General features: G+C 43.6%; 1 protein-coding gene across 4 annotated transcripts in view; it reads left to right on the forward strand.

The window, feature by feature from the left end:
* The window catches only part of RASSF7 (Ras association domain family member 7), a 114652-nt gene that overhangs the window by 55331 nt on the left and 46503 nt on the right, over positions 1 to 12818 (forward strand). The window contains exon 1 of one of the 4 annotated variants that reach the window (XM_077321367.1): positions 6614 to 7002. The exons of 2 other annotated variants lie outside the window; for them this stretch is intronic. The gene's annotated coding sequence lies outside the window, so the exon portion shown is untranslated. Of the gene's footprint in view, positions 1 to 6613; positions 7003 to 12818 lie in introns of those variants that run through there. One more of the 4 variants, XM_077321361.1, reaches the window with a different exon arrangement.

Consider the following 12818-nt stretch of genomic DNA (forward strand, 5'->3'; position numbering starts at 1 on the left):
TGTCAACATAACCATGTAGTCAATTTCACAGCATAATCTATTGTTGTTGTTGTTAGGTGCGAAGTCGTGTCCGACCCATCGTGACTCCATGGACAATGATCCTCCAGGCCTTCCTGTCCTCTACCATTCCCCGGAGTCCATTTAAGTTTGCACCTACTGCTTCAGTGACTCCATCCAGCCACCTCATTCTCTGTTGTCCCCTTCTTCTTTTGCCCTCGATCGCTCCCAGCATTAGGCTCTTCTCCAGGGAGTCATTCCTTCTCATGAGGTAGCCAAAGTATTTGAGTTTCATCTTCAGGATCTGGCCTTCTAAGGAGCAGTCAGGGCTGATTCCTCTAGGACTGACCGGTTTGTTCGCCTTGCAGTCCAAGGGACTCGCAAGAGTCTTCTCCAGCACCAGAGTTCAAAAGCCTCAATTCTTTGACGCTCGGCCTTCCTTATGGTCCAACTTTTGCAGCCATACATTGCAACTGGGAATACCATAGCCTTGACTAAATGCACATTTGTTGGCAGAGTGATGTCTCTGCTTTTTCGGATGCTGTCTAGATTTGCCATAGCTTTCCTCCCCAGGAGCAAGCATCTTTTAATTTCTTTGTGAACTTGGAGCCCAGGAAAATAAAATCTGTCACTATCTCCATTTCTTCCCCATCTATTTGCCAGGAATTGAGAGGGCCAGATCTTTGTTTTCTTAATGTTGAGTTTCAGGGCTCTCTCAGCCTCACCCACCTCACAGGGTGTCTGTTGTGGGGAGGAGACAGGGAAGGCGATTATAAGCTGCTTTGAGACTCCTTTGGGTAGAGAAAAGCAGCAGATAAGAACCAATGCTGCTTAATCAATTTTGTAGAGACCTTGGATATCATTTTATGTTCTTAGACAAATTAAGAAGCCAAGCCTATAGTCCAAAGATCCTCTGTAATTCTGGGAGAACTTCAGGGCTCAACTGGAGATTGGCAACTCTGGATATAATTTAGCTCCTGGTCTAAGTGGTTTGACCAGGTTTTTGTGCTAGCTTAAGTCAGAAGCAACTTGACTGCGCTTAACTCATGCTCATAAGCAGGAGGTTCCTGCCTCCTTCAGATACAGTCAGCTGTGTTGTTTCACCAGTGTCTGCTGTTTATACTTTCCCCAATCACCAGTCAGAGCTAATGGGGTGTGTTTGTGGCTTATTAGGGACCAATGGCTACAGAATCAGTATCTTTCAATTACTGCATTTTAAATAAAATATATTAAATCCAGTCTCTCACATATTTTCCCTTAAAAACGATGTAATTTACCTCTTCCATCTGAAGAGGAAAGTGTCACAAGGTACGGAATAATGAATATTGAGAAAAGGTACATTATAAAAAGTATCTCAGTGTATATTCTAAATAGTAAAAGCCCTGAAAAATGTTTGCTGTGTGGTATGCTTGCATCATCTAGAGCAGCTGTCCCCAACCCCCGTTCCATGGACCAGGACCGGTCCATGGCTCCTCCTCGTCCTCCTCCCCAGCTGCTGCCTCGGGGGCTGCCCTGCCACTCTGCCACTGGCTCACCTTTGGTACTCTCCGGAGGCCACCATGGCTGGGGCTCACCCTCAGCGTGGCACTGCACAGCTACTGCTGGCAGCACCCCACAGTAGGCAGCGGGAAGTCAGAGGCGTAGGTGGAAAAGCAAGCAGAGCAGGGGCTCAGGTGGCGGCAGCAACGTCACTCGGCAAAAGACTACCCCCCCCCCCCCGGGCCTCAGTAAAATTGTCAAGCATTGACCAGTCCCCAGTGATAAAAAGGTTGGGGACCACTGATCTAGAGCAGGCGTTCACTGGCAGGGGCTCATGGGAACTGTAGTCCATGGACGTCTGGAGGGCCGCAGTTTGACTACCCCTGATCTAGAGTATATATTCTTCCATGTTTTCTAACTTGTATTCTGTATTGCTACATATATTACTCAGTTGAAATTAACAAATAAGTGAAGCAAAAATAATTTAAAATAATTAACATTGTTGATTGATATATATATATACATTTTGCAAAGTAAGCATTTAAAACAGACAGCAGCTTCCCCCAGCATAGTATAACCTGATGTTGTCCCCAAAGTAAGTAAATTTATTCTTAAAAAAACAAAACGAATATATTGTGCACGTACAAAATGAAATAATCTCATTAAAAGTAACATAACCAGTCATCTAAGAAAAGAAAGCAAAGAACAATTCTAAAAACATAAAGTTTATTGTTCTTATCAGGTCCTTGGAATTATTGTGCCTGCAAATAGTCAGTGAAAAACCCCACTCCATCCAACAGACCATTTCTTAATTATATTTGCATGTTGAACAATGTTTGAATCCGCTGGCACATTTAAAACCAACTAACTTTTGTTCAAGGAATAAGCTCTTGTATGCAAGCATACTTCTTCAGAATCTATATTTGTGTGTTAATATTCTTTCACAGACCTGCAAACAATGACCTTGGGGTTCCCAGGTAATCTCTCATTCAGGTGTGGGAGGATGGCGCTGTGTCTAGGCAATCTCTCATTCAGGTGTTGGGCCAGGTGTTGGGGTTGTGTCCAAAAACGTGGGAGTTCTTTTTGATAAAACACATTTTGTGCACCTGCCACCTCCCTCCACCAACCAGTGTCTTACAAGAAGGTCAAGGCTCCATCCATTATTATGTATTATATTTGTGTTAGCAATCCAGAATGCAGTCCTCAAACTGTTCTATCTTTTCTGCTTCCTGCATCTCTGGAGTTTATTTAAACATGCCCTCCCTTTTGAAGGGTGCAGTATGTGTAGTATGAATCTGTCCAATTTTATTTAGATGAAGCATGGCTAAATAAATTTGAGTGAATTTAAACTGGATTTGCTGCCTCAATTTCTTGTAGAATCTGGTGTTATAGATGGAGAAAGAACACATCTGATGCTTTCCTTGTAGTTTTGAGACATAACACCCCTAGTCAATCAATAAGGTGAGATTGCCTCAGGTGGTACACCTGAGGATTCCATTAAAGGGCAGCAGATAATAAATTATTTTATTCATTATTATATTTTAAACATAATGGTAGTATACTTTGGATTTTCCACCATAGGGATCAAAAATCTGGCAAAAATCTGTTTTCATGGGAGAGATAGGAGGATCTACTTTTCCTGAAACTTACATTATCTGCCTTTTGGTTTGGTTCTGCATATCTTTAGTTGGAGAGCTTCCAGAATACCTGGAATTAAGAGCCAGCCCAAAATCATTTGAATCTGAGCTCAGCTTCTTTTAAAAGTCTAATCCTTAAAGGCTTTAGCAAATTACTAGAGTTTAGAAAACATCAAGTAGACACATTTCATTCCAGGCAGTTCTCTAAACAGAGATTATTCCCCCCCCCCATGTTGATTGCTGCCAAGAAAGGCGACAGTTTTATGGCAAAGCCTTATCATTGCTGCAGGAACAGAGGCCTTTAATTATTTTTATAAAGCAGGTTTATCTTGCTGTGTTCAACAGAAACTCGCTATTGGCTCTTCCTTTCATTTATAATTTAAATCAACAGGCAGCAGGGATTTCCCCTTTAAAAACCAGAAGTTATGATTTGTAATTAAGGAATCTAAAAACCTTAAAACCCAGAAAAGATGTAAGCATCCTGAATGTTGACATTATCTTGTTCAAAAGGCTTTTCTGAACAGCCTCATACTTTCTTCCTCCCCATGGAAATAAATAATGCAGTCCAAGGAACCCAGAAGGATCCTAGCCCTGATCTGGCATCTGTATTGTATACATGATTTGTTTTAGCAGCATGAGCATTTCAGCTGTAGACAATGACAAACATGAACAGTAGTAATGGTGACTTAAGCCCAATAGTTTGTTATATAATCTAAGAATCACACTGCATGATTAAATTTAGAGTCCAGTCACACCTTTAAGACCAACAAAGTTTTACTCAAGGTATGAGCTTTCGTGTGCATGCACACTAACTCAGATACAGTGTCAGATACAATGGGCATTGTATCTGGGGATGTGTGTGTGCACACGCAAGCATACCTTCTTTGTTGGTCTTAAAAGTGCTACTAGATTCTGAATTTGTTCTGCTGCTTCAGACCAGCTACCCACTGGAATCTAACTGCATGACTTCAGGTTGTCAAATGTAGAATACAACAGCTCAGGCAGTTTGGTGTAGTGGTTAGGAGTGCGGACTTCTAATCTGGCATGCCAGGTTCGATTCTGCGCTCCCCCACATGCAACCAGCTGGGTGTCCTTGGGCTCGCCACGGCACTGATAGAACTGTTCTGACCGAGCAATTATGTCAGGGCTCTCTCAGCCTCACCCACCCCACAGGGTGTCTGTTGTGGGGAGAGGAATGGGAAGGCGACTGTAAGCCGCTTTGAGCCTCCTTTGGGTAGGGAAAAGCGGCATATAAGAACCAACTCTTCTTCTTCTTCTTCATTATGGGTACAGACATGGATACAAGCCCCAAATTTAAGGAAAGTGACCAAAAAATGGGCCAAATAATAATTTACAGCTTTCAAACTTTTCAACTGCTTTCAAGCAACTAAAGCATTTGTCCCAGGAAATAATTTCTCCCTCATGGAAAGAAATCCTATAATTTCTTATAGGACCTTTTCTGATTAAAAAAGAAAGAATTGTAGCCAATAATTGATTAGAAAAGCTCTGGATAGGCCACTGAATCTGATCCTATAATTAATTGCTTGTGAGATAACTAGAATCATGACGGTCTCCGGGGGGAAATGAAGGTGTCAGCTGATCAGTTCACAATAGTTCATGGGGTATAACTGGTTATTTCTTTATAGATGCTGATGATAAGATTACAGAAGAGCAAGAAAGAGCTCAAATTACAGTGTCAAGTGGCTGCCAGTGGCATCCTCAGTCCTGGCTATATGTGAGATTAATGTTTAGCAGGATCAGTACTTGGATGGAAGACCACAAAGGAAGGCTTTGTAGAGGTATATTACCTCTGCTTCTGACTTGCCTGGAAAGACCCTTTCTGGGTCACCATAAGTCTGTTGTGACTTGATGGCATGAACATACTTACGTAAAATGACCACCCACCCACCCATATGCAAACTTTTGAGTTCTACAGAACTGTGAATCAATCTGAATGTTAATTCCCTCCCCGTTGCTGGAGGACATTATTGAAGGACAATAAAAAGATATTTCAGACCAATAGTATTCAATCTCCTTGAACCTTCCTGCATTTGAAACACCTCTTTTTAGCCTCACTTTGGATTTCCATTGGATGCTGCAAGCTGACACTTTGTCTTCTGCATTTCGCAAAATGGTGCCTGCTTGCACCTTTCTTTTAGTTGCATGCCTTAATTCCAAAATTCAGTGCCCTCAATTACCTCCTCTCTCTCCCCCCCAAGTATGGATTTATTTTGGTTTTTTATCTGGATCCAAGTTATAGAATATATTTGACAAACAGCTTTATGAGATAATCTGAGTATTTAGAAGCTACAGAATGGCAGAATGCATGCTCTGAGTACTTTTTCAGCAATTTCCCAAAAGTTCATTTAGATTGTGTGGAGAAAAAAACAGTTTCTCAGTGGAACAGGCTTCCTCGGGATGTGGCGGGTTCTCAATCTTTGGAAATTGGTAAACAGAGGCTAGATAGCTTAAACACAACAGATGGGTGATGTAAAACTGCAGCCTTTACAAAACACAGAAATATGCGTATAAAATGTATATTGAACCAGGTGGTTTATAGCCGTGATACACAGATCCAAAGAACTCTGGGAACTGTAGTCCTGTGACAAATGCTACCTAGGTGACTTTTGTACCTACTTAAAATGTTTCATCTTGTACTTTCCTAGATTAGTTTGTTGCTGCCACTTTATCTACCTATCCAGTTTGGAGACTTCAGCCAACTCTTGAGTTGCATCTTGATCTGGATTACTCTTGACTGCATCTTTTTAAAATGCAGTTTCTGTTGTTTGTTGCCTTTAATATATATGTTGGCCTTATGGATGCACAGTCCATACAAAGAGGGAAGGAGTGAGGCTACAGCCCTGATCCATTGGGGGATGGTGGTGGAGGAGGGCCATTGCACTTGCTACATTCATAAACCAGTCCTAGTCGGACTACTGAAGGAACTTGTCAGAAGCGTGTGAAGGTACCACAGCAGGAATTTTTGCTGTGCTCTCTGTTGCTGTTTTACTCCTTCAGACCAACATGACCCATTCATATAAACAAACCCTTAAGCAGAGAGAATGGCCGCTATCTGCCCAAACCCTGGACAAGAAATCCACCATCGGTGTCTAAATTCCTCACGTGGCAGGAAAACCTTCTTTCTCTCCTTGGACCTAAAGTAAGCAAGGCCAACTCTCAACCAGGTACTTCAAAGCAAAACTGGAGAAGGAGAACGAGGGAAACCTTGTCGTGCTGTTGCCAGGCGCTAAGAAGATGCCTCGCTGAAGTACGACTGCAAACCCTGCCTGCTGGTCTAAAGCACAACAGGAAACAAACGAACGCGGCGCTCCTCTCCTCCAAACTTGGGAAACGAGCAGTCTGACCGAGCGCGAGAGAAAGACAGCGGTCTGCAGAGCGACGCTGCGCCCCTTCCTCGTTCCGCTGGAGCTCCACCCCTACCTGGCACGGCAGGTCTGGAGGCGGAGCTGAGGCTGGAGGCGGAGCCGGCCAATGGGAGCGCGAGAGCCGTGCGCTCCGGCCGGTGTGCCAAGGCGAGGCTGCAGGTTGCAGAGAGAGCGGCGGCGGCGGCGCATTCCAGCCTGGAGCGGCGCTGGGGGGAGGCGCGCGGGCGCGCTCCGTGTGCGCCGAGGAGCTGCTCGGGAGGAAGGCGAGAGCGGGTGGCAACTTGGTGCGGGCTGCGTTGTGAGGCGCGCAGTGGGACAAGGTGGTCGACTGGAGGGGAGCCGGGAATCCTCTGCACCGGGAACCGGGAGTAGCCAAGAGGAGGAAAGAGCCCTAGGAGCTGCTGCTCCTGCTGCCGCTAAACAGGACTGGGCTGGCCGCTCTCCGCAAGAAGGATTTGCATTGCTCATTCTGTCCCGGCTTATGGGAGCGGAGACTGCGTCAGGTAAGGGACTCCGAGGCCGCTTCTGCCCCTTGGCTTTTGCGGCCCCCCAGCCCCAAGACGTCTAATAACCTCCCCACCACCACCCTGTTTCGGCTTCCTTTAAAACCCCTCCCCGGAGCCCTCTTACTCTCGGGATCCACAGAGTAACGTTTTGGACTTCCCTTTCAACCCACCTGTCAGCCCCGTTTATGCGCCTTGGATCCTCCGTTAAGGCTGGGCCACCTTTTAGGAAGGACTTTCCACAAGTTGGGAACAGCTCTTTTGGAAAAGAAGTCTTCTTCCCCTATCAACGGAGGTGAGGGCCATCAGGGAGTCTCCCCCCGTGGAGTGTCTTAGCCCCTTCTACCTGCTATTATCTCGTGGGCCCTTGGGAGAGTCGCATATTGTAGGGACTACGGAGGTCTAGTCCTAGTTTTTCGTCTCCTATTGATTGCTGGGTTCATTCGGACTTCCTGGTTTTATTCTGGTTTGCTTTGTGGTTGGCTGTCTCCCTCAACATGTCTTCATAATAATGGCGAAATTGTGGCACAGGGTAGCAATGGAAGCTGTAACTGCAGAGTGTTGATCTCAGTGTTGTTGTGATTTGCATGTGAACAGTCAGCTGAGATTCAGTTATGCATGCATGTTCCTTGTTGCATTTAGTTTATTAATCATGAAGCCTTTTCCTTGAACTCTAGATGTCTGATCCGCCCTATCCCTGAAGGCACAGAGCATGTACCAACAGCTATAATAATGTAGTATCTAAAACATGTGAAATCTGTTAGGAACTTTAAAATAAGTATCTAATACAGTGCTAGAAAAATGTTGCTTGAATTCAAGATGACTAAATTATTGTATGTCTCGTTGCTCTCCAAAGACACTGGCCTTTTTTAGATAGCTGCCAAGATGTCTTTCATTCACAAACTCAAAAGGTTGTGATCCTGTGTATGCTTACTTGGAAGTAGGCCCCTGTTGAATTTGGGCACCCTTTTGAGTAAGTGTGCACAGAATTGGGCTGAAATGCTACAGTGCTAAGGAAGCAAGTCCAGTGGGGCATACTTCTGAATATAACTTATGGACAATTCCAAAACATTTGTATTCCTTCTCCTGGGTGTAATGGCTTACAACAGGTTGTGTATTATGTTTTGGCATATACCTGCTGTGAATGTCTAAACTTAGACGTTTTTTGCTACTAACTTTCAATTCCCAACCACTTTCAAGGGGTAGAAGGTGATAGTGAATAAGCACAGGTGGTACCAACGACTCAACATGCTTAGTTCTAACTGCATGTGTTATATTTAAGTACACTAAGCTTGGAAACAGTATTTCAGCCTTCCCATGATTCCCTCTAACATTAGAGATGAAGCAAAGGTGCTTTTTATTATATATTAACTTTATCTGCTTGTTTGTGCTAATAGATTCCCTTGTACTAATGCTGAAAATCCAGTTGCTTTTCAATTGCTTTGGTTTTTAAACAGGGTAAGTTGCCAGTAAAAAGGGTGTATTTTATAAAATTTAGCTGATGCTGTAAAACCTGGGAGTTTTCTGTGAGGATGGTATTGCATGTAATGTATGCTCCATATTTTCATCTAATCTAGTGTAAGGTCTTGGGTTATGCTCCAGGAGTGCCACTACTTGCACTTTTTCCTGCATGGAAGTTATCTCTGTAGGATCTATAAGGTGTTAAACAACCCAGAGCAGTACTGCTATACCGGTTATGCAATTATGGTCGCTCCCTTGTGTTTTGACCTATGTTTACCCCCTTTCTGTGCTGATTTCCTGCATCAGTTGGTGTTTTTAGGGCTGGACCTGCTTGATTCTGTTCTCAGTCCCTTACTGGCTTAGGTTGTGACCTTTGGCCAAGCTGACAGTGCCAAAGTAATGTGCATCAAAGTGTTTAGTTTGATTGCTCATAGATTTTATTGGATTTCTAATTATAATCAGCCTGGAGGAGACATGCCTGTTGCTATGGAGGGCTCATCAGCAAAAGTATCAGTGCAACGTGCGGTGGACATTTTTTAAAAGGACATAAGTTAGATATTATATTAATACACTGTATAGACATATGGAAATGAAAGAGGTATGATTTCCAGGTGGGTGTAGCACAGGTATGTATCCCTGAAGACTTTGCTTTCTGAGTTGCTCTTCTACTGTTACCAAATAACAATTTCCTATTAACATAGTTGCTAATGCTTACTGGATTAATCGGGATTCAGCAATCATAGGTAATCAGATTTCAGTCACCTGTGTTATTCTCCACTGATGTTCTCCACTGACTGTGGAAAGGAGCATATTTATTATGCCATTTTTGTAGTGTGAGCTGTTTGGTATTGTTTTTGACTGAACATTGATGGTATCACACTTTGTTGTTGTTATGTGCGAAGTCGTGTCCGACCAATCGCGACCCCATGGACAATGATCCTCCAGGCCTTCCTGTCCTCTACCATTCCCTGGAGTCCATTTAAGTTTGCACCTACTGCTTCAGTGACTCCATCCAGCCACCTCATTCTCTGTCGTCCCCTTCTTCTTTTGCCCTCGATCGCTCCCAGCATTAGGCTCTTCTCCAGGGAGTCCTTCCTTCTCATGAGGTGGCCAAAGTATTTGAGCTTCATCTTCAGGATCTGGCCTTCTAAAGAGCAGTCAGGGCTGATCTCCTCTAGGACTGACCGGTTTGTTCGCCTTGCAGTCCAAGGGACTCGCAAGAGTCTTCTCCAGCACCAGAGTTCAAAAGCCTCAATTCTTTGACGCTCGGCCTTCCTTATGGTCCAACTTTCGCAGCCATACATTGCAACTGGGAAGACCATAGCCTTGACTAAACGCACTTTTGTTGGCAGGGTGATGTCTCTGCTTTTTAGGATGCTGTCTAGATTTGCCATAGCTTTCCTCCCCAGGAGCAAGCGTCTTTTAATTTCTTTGCTGCAGTCCCCATCTGCAGTGATCTTGGAGCCCAGGAAAATAAAATCTGTCACTATCTCCATTTCTTCCCCTTCTATTTGCCAGGAATTGAGAGGGCCGGATGCCATGATCTTTGTTTTCTTGATGTTGAGTTTCAAGCCAACTTTTGCACTCTCCTCCTTCACCCGCATCAACAGGCTCTTTAGTTCCTCTTCACTTTCTGCCATTAGAGTGGTATCATCTGCATATCTGAGGTTGTTGATATTTCTCCCTGCAATCTTGATCCCAATTTGTGACTCCTCTAATCCCGCATTTCTCATGATGTGCTCTGCATACAAGTTAAATAGGCAAGGCGACAGTATACAGCCTTGCCGAACTCCTTTCTCAATTTTGAACCAGTCAGTGATTCCATGTTCAGTTCTCACTGTTGCTTCTTGACCTGCATATAAATTTCTCAAGAGACAAATAAGATGCTCTGGTATTCCCATCTCTTTAAGAACTTGCCACAATTTGTTGTGTTCCACACAATCAAAGGCTTTAGCATAGTCAATGAAGCAGAAGTAGACGTTCTTCTGGTACTCCCTAGCTTTCTCCATGATCCAGCGTATGTTGGCAATTTGATCTCTAGTTCCTCTGCCTCTTCGAAATCCTGCCTGTACTTCTGGAAGTTCTCGGTCCACATATTGCTGGAGCCTAGCTTGTAGGATTTTGAGCATAACTTTGCTAGCATGAGAAATTAGTGCAATGGTGCGGTAGTTTGAACATTCTTTGGCATTGCCCTTCTTTGGGATTGGAATGTAAACTGACCTTTTCCAATCCTGTGGCCATTGTTGAGTTTTCCAAATTTGCTGGCATATTGAGTGTAGCACTTTTACTGCATCGTCCTTTAAGATTTTGAATAGTTCAACTGGAATGCTGTCACCACCACTAGCTTTATTGTTACTCAGACTTCCTAAGGCCCATTTGACTTCACATTCCAGGATGTCTGGCTCCAGGTCAGTAACTACCCCATTGTGGTCATCAGGGATGTTAAGCTCGCTCTTGTATAGTTCTTCTGTATAATTTTGCCACCTTTGTTTAATCTCTTCTGCTTCTGTGAGGTCCCTACCATTTTGGTCCCTTATCATACCCATCTTTGCATGAAACGTTCTCTTCATATCTCCAATTTTCTTGAAAAGATCTCTGGTCCTCCCGATTCTATTGTTTTCTTCTATTTGTTTGCACTGTTCATTTAAGAAGGCATTCTTATCTCTTCTAGCTTTTCTCTGGAATTCTGCATTCAGTTGGGTGTATCTTTCTCTTTCTCCCTTGCCTTTCACTTCCCTTCTCTCCTTAGCTATTTGTAAAGCTTCCTCAGACAGCCATTTTGATTTCTTGCATTTCTTTTTCTTTGGGATGGTTTTAGTTGCTACCTCTTGTACAATGTTGCGAACCTCCATCCATAGTTCTTCAGGCACTCTGTCTATCAGATCTAATTCCTTAAATCTATTTGTCACCTCCACTGTGTATTCGTCGGGGATATGATTTAGTTCATACCTGAGTGGCCTAGTGCTTTTCCCTACTTTCTTCAATTTAAGCCTAAATTTTGCAACAAGAAGCTCATGATCTGAACCACAATCAGCTCCTGGTCTTGTTTTTATTGACTGGATAGAACTTTTCCATCTTTGGCTGCAGAGCACATAGTCAACCTGATTTCTGTGTTGACCGTCTGGTGATGTCCATGTGTAGAGTCGTCTCTTGGGTTGCTGGAAAAGAGTGTTTGCTATGACCATTGTATTCTCTTGACAAAATTCTACCAGCCTGTGCCCTGCTTCATTTTGTACTCCAAGGCCAAACTTGCCTGTTATCCCGGTTATCTTTTGGCTTCCTACTTTAGCATTCCAATCCCCCATGATGATAAGCACATCATTTTTGGGCGTTGCTTCTAGAAGGTGTTGTAGGGCTTCATAGAACTGATCAACTTCATCCTCTTCAGCAGCAGTGGTTGGGGCGTAGACCTGGATCACTGTGATGTTGAATGGTTTGCCTTGGATTCGAACTGAGATCATTCTGTCATTTTGGGGATTGTATCCCAAGACTGCTTTTCCTACTCTCTTATTGATTATGAAGGCTACTCCATTTCTTCTGCGAGATTCTTGTCCACAGTAGTATACCTGATGGTCATCTGAATTAAATTCACCCATTCCTGTCCATTTTAGTTCACTGATTCCTAAAATGTCGATGTTCAGTCTTCTCATTTCTTGTTTAACCACGTCCAGCTTGCCTTGATTCATGGATCTGACGTTCCAGGTTCCTATGGAATAAAAATCTTTACAGCATCGGACTGTCTTTTCGCCACCAGTTACTTCCACAACTGAGCGTCCTTTCGGCTTTGGCCCAGCCACTTCATTCATTCTGGTGCTACTCGTACTAGCCGTCTGCTCATCCCCAGTAGCATATTGGACACCTTCCGACCTGAGGGGCTCATCTTCCAGCGTCATATCGTTATGCCTATTGGAACTGTCCATAGAGTTTTCATGGCAAAGATACTGGAGTGGTTTGCCATTTCCTTCTCCAGTGGATCACCTTTTGTCAGAGCTCTCAGCTATGACCTGTCCGTCTTGGGTGGCCCTGCACGGCATAGCTCATAGCTTCACTGAACTACGCAAGCCCCCTTGCCACAACAAGGCAGCGATCCTTGAAGGGGGGGTATCACACTAGCCTACATTAATTGTGACAATGCAGCAGTGAACGGTTTATGTTAGGAAAATCTTAGTTCCAGATGTCTCATTTCACAATATGGGAGGGCATGTAAGAGATTTGGAGAAATAAGAAACTTTTAAATTCTTGCATACAGCATACATAATTTATTTGTAGAGCTGGATGTTGTTAAAGCAGAAAAAGAATTTAAAATTCTGAGATTAATAAAACTAAACTGATTTTTCTTTAAAATACTTCTTTTG

The sequence above is a fragment of the Paroedura picta genome, chromosome 2 (genome assembly GCF_049243985.1).
Source record: "Paroedura picta isolate Pp20150507F chromosome 2, Ppicta_v3.0, whole genome shotgun sequence".
In the NCBI taxonomy this organism is placed as follows: domain Eukaryota; kingdom Metazoa; phylum Chordata; class Lepidosauria; order Squamata; family Gekkonidae; genus Paroedura; species Paroedura picta.